The following is a 7,273-nucleotide window of genomic DNA, read 5'->3' on the forward strand; positions in this document are numbered from 1 at the left end:
AACTGAGTGGCCTCACCATCGTCTGGATGTCGACCATGTAGTCCTTGATCGACTCGCTGTAGACTTGATCCGCCAGCCTGCTAAAAAAGTCTCACGGCAGGAAATAGTTGTAGAAGCTTTCTATGAATTCCTCCCAGGCTCTCCATTGCTTGTTGTTGGCAATGAACCTCTTCAAAGCCCCCTCTTTGAGCAATTACGGCATCGCTCGGGGAATCATTTTCAAATTCAAGCCGAATGTGTTGATTGATCATTCTATTTGCTCCAGGAACTCTAAAGGTTTTTCCACACTGTCGAACCTAAACGTCCACTCGCGGACTTGTTTAGCGACCTTTGCATAGTCTGTCTAGCTGGGTTTTGAGGTCAGCGAAGTTGGTTTTTTATCCTGGATTACCTCTGTCCTTTTCCAGATTGTCGAAGTTCAAATTTGCCACTAGGTTGTCCCCTCGGCGTTTGTCAACGTGATGCCCGGGCCGGCTCTGTCGTGGTATGCTGCCACGTCCAATCTGCCATCCAGGGTGATATTAAGCCTCTGTGCGACATGGGCGAAGTCCTTTTTCTTAAGGCGGTAAATCCACGTCTTTCCCATACTGCTTCTGTTACTCTCACTGTTGGGACAACCACGAATGTAACGAACTGATTTTGTTCATCTGTTCGCTACGAGATTCGTGCGACTAGCTCTGAAGATTGTGTGTTCGTCCCAACAAATTTATATGTCGTGACTGCCCCGTAGCTTAGTGAGAAAGCACAGAATTCAAAGGATAACAATGGGTTTATTTTCGTTCCACTTATTACAGCGGGTGGGTGGCTCGGTTGGTCTGGGTGTCGTCTCACTCTGATTCCAATGGCCGCTGATTGTGCTCTTCTTGGTTCGGTGATCGTTGACTCCTTCGAGATATCTGGAGATTCTCTTGGTGTCCCTCGCCTCTGCTTGCTCGCCGACGTATTGACTCGAGGCCGCTAGTCGCGCCTTGGACTCGCAGAGAGATCGGCCTTGCGGGCTTAGGGAAGCGTCTCCGTTCTCAGACTAGGGTGACAATAATCACCTGTCCGTTGCTCTGTCACGGACGGTCCCACTAGGGACATGTTCAGTTCACTAGCAGTACACTTTGCTTTACGCCTAGCGCAGACGAACGTTCCACCCCAGCCTCACCCTATTGCTTGCCTTACGCGACGTTCCTGCGCTCCTCAATGATTTCTCCTCGGCGATCGTGACGTGGCTGTCGGTGATGTGTACTGATGTCGCTACCGATGTCCTCTGCTCTGGTCGTTATCTTGCTTGCTGCGGGACTCGATGTATCGTTGTCTCTGCCCCCTTGAGGTCTTGGACGATAGCCGTTCCGGGACTTGCTGAACCGTTGGGCCTCTCCAGGACAACGCCTCTTGAATGCCTCAACCGGTCGACTGCTCGTCGGCCTTGCGGGCTTAGAGAACCGCCACCGTTCCCAGACTAGGTTGAACAGGTGCCTTGCACCAGGGCAACGCCTTTCGAGACAGTGAGCGCCTGTCCCTTGATCTGTACCGGATGGTCGCTAAGTTTGCGTTGATAGTCAAGGCTACACGCCAGGAATCTGTCAAGCAGTTTTCTATACTTTACGCCTAGCGCAGACGAACGTTCCAGCTCAGCCTTACCCTATTGCGTGTCGTCCGTGGCATTCTTGCGCTACTCAATGAGTTCTCCGCGGCGGACGTGACGTGCCAGCCGGTGATGTCCTCTGCTCTGCTCCTTATCGTGCTTGCTACGAGGACAGGGTGTGACGGTGACAAAGTATGAAACAAACCGCCTTGACTTTGCCGTGTGATGCCCTTTGGACCTCAGCTACCTGAGTCTCAATTCTGAGATTTCTGATGTCCCAGTTCCGTCCGTCCCGACGTAGCGATTGTTGTTCTTGCTGCTGGTTGGCTTGGTTCTTTGACTTTGATAACTGAGTGATCTTAACGTATTGACTCCTTGTGATCGACTCATCCAGCTCCCAGAGCTCTTTGCGCACGGCCCGCTGGTACTCTCCACTCCAGGTTCAAAGTTCACGGATCCTGTTTGACCTCTTTGTCCTAGACCCATTTGAAGTCCTATGTCTTGGCACTGTCTTCTGATCCTCCTGTAGCATGTGGCACGCAGTCGCGCCGACCCGCTGCTGGGATGTGACACTTCTTCTCCGTGTCCAAAGTTCACGGCAAAGTCCAAAGTCCGGTATGACGTGAACGGGTTTTTGGGTTATGGTCGTTTGTGGGCGTCAAACTTGCTCAAAATGCCCAAGAACCTGCATGCCAAGTCTCAACATTGTAGCTTTTATAGTTTCCGAGATCTCAGCGTTCATACGGACAGACGAAAAGACGGGCAAGCAGACATAGCTAGATCGACTCGGCTAGTGATCCTGTTTTTCTCCAAACCTGTGGATTTGACTTTAATGAAACTTTCTGACAATATATGACACAATATTTAGGGTCACTAACCTAACTTATAAATAACTTTGAGCCAAAAGCATATTTCCAAAGTACTCCGACTGACTCCGAGATAAGTCCGAGGTCAGCTATTATTTTTAACTTCGCCTACTAATTAATTTAAACAAAGAGCTTAAGGAGTTTATAAAAAATTGCACTTTCCGCATTTTAAACAAAGGCTCTTATTCCGAAAAGAGAATGTGAAAATTTGCATATCGACATATTTTATGCCTGTATTATTATAAATAGCAGAAACCGTACGACTTATAAAGATAATTGTTTGTGCCTAACCGAAATAGGCACTTCTGGGTCACACCGCGGGACAAGGGGGTAATGAGCACTTTTCGCTGGCACGGGGACGCTTTGCTGGCAGGACGATCGCGTCGAGGCAATGATAACGAAGAATAATATTCAATATTTTGTCTCAAGTTCCAGATCATGTTTTCAATAATGTATTTGTTATTGGTGGCAGCTACAACCAAAATGAAAATTATGGATTAGAAGTATTATATAAATTCTTATCTCACAAATACGAGTAATAACCAATAGATCAAATACAGGCATTAATGAATTAGGCACTATTTGGAAATGGATAGCAGGAACACCAGATCATGATGATTTCATAACAGTCCACACTGAAATCAATGACTTAATACATAATGTTCACGCCAAAAGGGCGTTTAATTTCAGGAGGCAGTGTCGAGCGGCAGTTTTATCCAGATGTCTACTTCTCGCGCGCTCGCACTGACGTCCGCTCTCCCTCTCCATCTCTCCCCTAAGTCTCCGCTCTGCTCTGGAGCGCTTAAGTTAAGTTAGGCTTAAGCAGTTCATGTTTGAAAGTGTACTAATAAACACCTACGCACGTCGCGTAAAAACCCAAAAGTACCCGCGTATTTTTATGCGTACCATTCGATCTTGGGGCTTCAACTATTTCATCGATCAAGCCGCACCGCCCCAACATTTTGGTCCAGTTCGAGCCGGATTTCAAAATCTTTGGACTTTCCTCTCCTGGAGTTTCCTTTGATTTTGTCCCAGCAGGCTTGAAACACTCCAGATAAGTTCCGCTTACTATAATTGCCGGTCATACAGCCAGTTTTTCGAACCCTATTTCGACTAACTTTCTGTATGATTTATTGTCTAAATCCAAAAGAGATTAATCCGACGCAACGGCATTTAATATATGTATTTCAATTCCGTTACTTGTGCCCGAAAATATTCCAGTTTTCTTTGCCCACAGTTGCACACTTGAAACAATTCCAGTAAATATTTCAGTGCTACTATTCAACGAAAATATTTGTCAAATATATTTTCAATTCCAATCGTGTGTAAAATATAACTCAGCCGCAGTAAAAAATTCCCGGTCATAAAATTTTTCCTTAAGATTTGCACTCTTTATTTTTTACTGTGTTCCAGCTGCGTGTGTATATTTACATAAATATTCTAATACAGTCCACTCTAACTACTCTTTCTAATACAGTCCACTCCAACTACTTTTCTCGACCTACAAATACGGCTAAACTATTTCCAATATTAAGAACAAAGTTACAAATTCCACAAATTTACTCCAGCAAATCGTTTGCAATTTAGTTGTGCAGGTGACAAACAAACGCACCGACATACAAACATAAGCGAAGTCTTTCCCATTCCCGCAACGTTATTCTGCTACTCGCAATCCACATATGTACACACATACATACGTATATCGATACCTTCGCCAGTGCACAGTGGGTCAAGAGCTCACAATAAATGTTCCTTCCAAACATACAATATTAAAGTCCGTAATTCTGATATTCCGATATAATAAATATTTATAGATTCTGCCTATCCGACAGTGTGACCGTATATATTTACAATCTTAATTGGTTCCTAAATTCCAATTTTATTCCAATCCGTTTCCTTACTTCTGAATTAAAATTCTAAATTATTTAACGTCATGGCAACATCAGTAAAATCCGCTTTAACCCGATTTATGGCCACAGCTGACTGTCTGATTCACTTTGAGGCCACTGTGAACGCTCCAGGTGCTCCTACCCCAACGTTATCCGCCTATAAAATCCGTCGCGATCACCTCAATTCCTTGTGGCAAACGGTAAAGGCAGCATACGACATATGCTCCGACTAGCTGCAGGCGAGAGCGCCGCAGAAACAAAATCCATACTAAAGTCCAAGTATTCACAAACGTACTCACTTATGAAATATTTGCCGGGCAGCTGATGGAACAAATCCAAAAAGGCTCCTCCCAAATACCTCAAGCTCCAGTAACTCCGTCCCAAAATTCCACGTCCTATGGCTGTCGGCTCCCTCCTATCGACACAGAGGTTTTCTCTGACGATTATCTTCGCTGGCCGACTTTCCGGGACCTTTTCACGGCAATATACATAAACAATCCGAGTCTAACGCCCGTTGAAAAATTATTTCACTTAAATTCAAAAACAAGTGGCGAAGCTCATTCCATAGTTTCGAGATCCCCACTTACCAATGATGGCTTTCGCTCAGCCTGGAATAACCTAACTGAGCGTTTCGAAAATAAGCGATTGCAGGTGAACAGTCACCTGAAAACACTTTTCAATGTGCAATCCATAGCACAGGGGTCGGGAGCAGCCTTAAAGGAACTTCAACGCACTTTTCAAGGTTGCTTAACTTCCTTAAAATTTTCCGGTGTTGATATTGAGAATTGGGACCCTATCCTGGTTTATATCTGCTCGACAAAACTACCAAAGCTCACTCTCTCATTATGGGAGCAATCCATCCAAAATAAAGCCGAAATTCCTACGTGGCTTGAGCTTGGTGCATATCTGACGGAGCGCCATCTAACTCTTGAGGCCGTCGATAGCTTCCGATCTTCCAATTTCCACCACGTCCAGTCCAAAGACACAAATAAGAGGCAGAATTTCCAAAAATAAATTCCTTCAACACAAGGTTAGTTCCGATAACCAAAGGCTGCGATCTGTGTTCGAAGAAGAACCACCCCGTGCGTATATGTCCACGCTTCCTACAGATGACGGTAGAAGATCGCTTAGCCTATATCCAAAGGAAGCAGTTGTGCTCCAATTGCTTTGCAAATAGCCATCAATTCCGGGATTGCACAAGCGCTCACAACTGTCTCACTTGCCAAGACCGGCATCACACATTGCTGCACGCCAAAAGGGCGTTTAATTTCAGGAGGCAGTGTCGAGCGGCAGTTTTATCCAGATGTCTACATCTCGCGCGATCGCACTGCCATCCGCTCTCCCTCTCCATCTCTCCCCTAAGTCTCCGCTCTGCTCTGGAGGGCTTAAGTTAAGTTAGGCTTAAGCAGTTCATGTTTCAAAGTGTACTAATAAACACCTACGCACGTCGCGTAAAAACCCAAAAGTACCCGCGTATTTTTATGCGTACCATTCGATCTTGGGGCTTCAACTATTTCATCGATCAAGCCGCACCGCCCCAACACATAATAATAACGACCCATTCGGCTTTAATTCTAAAATATTAAAATAAATAAAAACAAGGAAGAATGCAGATATGCAAGCAGCTAAGCGAGTTTAAACTGCGCCACCTACCGGCGGTAGACAGATTTAAGCGTTATGGGCGTGGAAAAATTGAACCAATCAATAGGTATTGACGAGACCAAAACATTTCATTTTAAATTTTTTATCTAGCATGAAAATTGTGGGCGTCACAGTCTTGGGCGGTTTTTGGGCGTTAAAATGGGCGTGGCAAACATCAAAACTGTAGGAGCCACGGTTTTGGGCGGTTTGTGGGCGTTAGAATGGGCGTGGCACTCTGCTGAAACAAACTTGCGCTGCGCAGGATTCTCAGGAATCTGCATGCCTAATCCCAGTATTGTAGCTCCTATAGTTTCAGAGATCTCAGCATTCATACGGACAGACGGACTTGGCTAGATCAACTCGGCTAGTGATCCTGATCAAGAATATATATATTTTATGGAGTCGGAAACACTTCCTTCGGCCTGTTACATACTTTCCGATGAATCTAGTATATCCTTTTACTCTACGAGTAACGGGTATTACATTATTAGCTCTGGTCCTTGGATATTCCGATTCACAAATCATCTTGCAACCGGACTAGCGGCTAGGCAAGACGGAACATTTAAAATCACGCAAATTTTCAATCTACACAACTTCGAAAAAACATTTTAAAAACTATACGAACCGCTTCATTCAGTCACTCTCATCTCATTTATTTTATCCATATTTTTGTAACAAGCTAAAAAAGGCCCATAGATATTTACGCAGACTCGAAACCCAAAAAAGACAAAAAAGGGCAATAGAAGAAATTGGTACTCTGTAAAAATGTTTGCCGGGATCTCCAGATCATCGTGATTACGAAATCTTGGAGAATCAGAAATATGAGCAATTAGAAAACAATAATAAACAAGTAAGTATTAACAGATTCACTTATAAAAATATTAATCGGCATACTTAAGATACTAATGCAATAAAAAAAAATTTCTCAGAGCTTCCAAGAAGTCCTTAACCCAAACGAAAATATCGCAAGTATAAAATTTAATTAATATCAGAAGGAATTCATTTGAATTTACAACCGCAGAAACTCCGAGGGCAGTCCGATAAGTACTTAGCGTCACCGCCCGATGGCGTCACTATTGCAAGAGAAATATACTATCGTGTAGTACATTCTCGTAGACGGCTACTGTCGAAATTTCAGCCGAATCGGAGTCGTAGTTTTGTTTTGACTGCGTGTGGAATCGGACGTGTCCGCGGATTTTAGAAAAATGGAGAAAGAGCAATATCGGTCTGTGATTTGATTCTTGTTTTTGGAAGGGAAATCGCGCAGCGAAATCAAAGAGCGCTTGGATGCTGCGTACGGTGAC

The sequence above is a fragment of the Drosophila suzukii genome, unplaced genomic scaffold (genome assembly GCF_043229965.1).
Source record: "Drosophila suzukii unplaced genomic scaffold, CBGP_Dsuzu_IsoJpt1.0 scf_26, whole genome shotgun sequence".
Classification (NCBI taxonomy): Eukaryota; Metazoa; Arthropoda; class Insecta; order Diptera; family Drosophilidae; genus Drosophila; species Drosophila suzukii.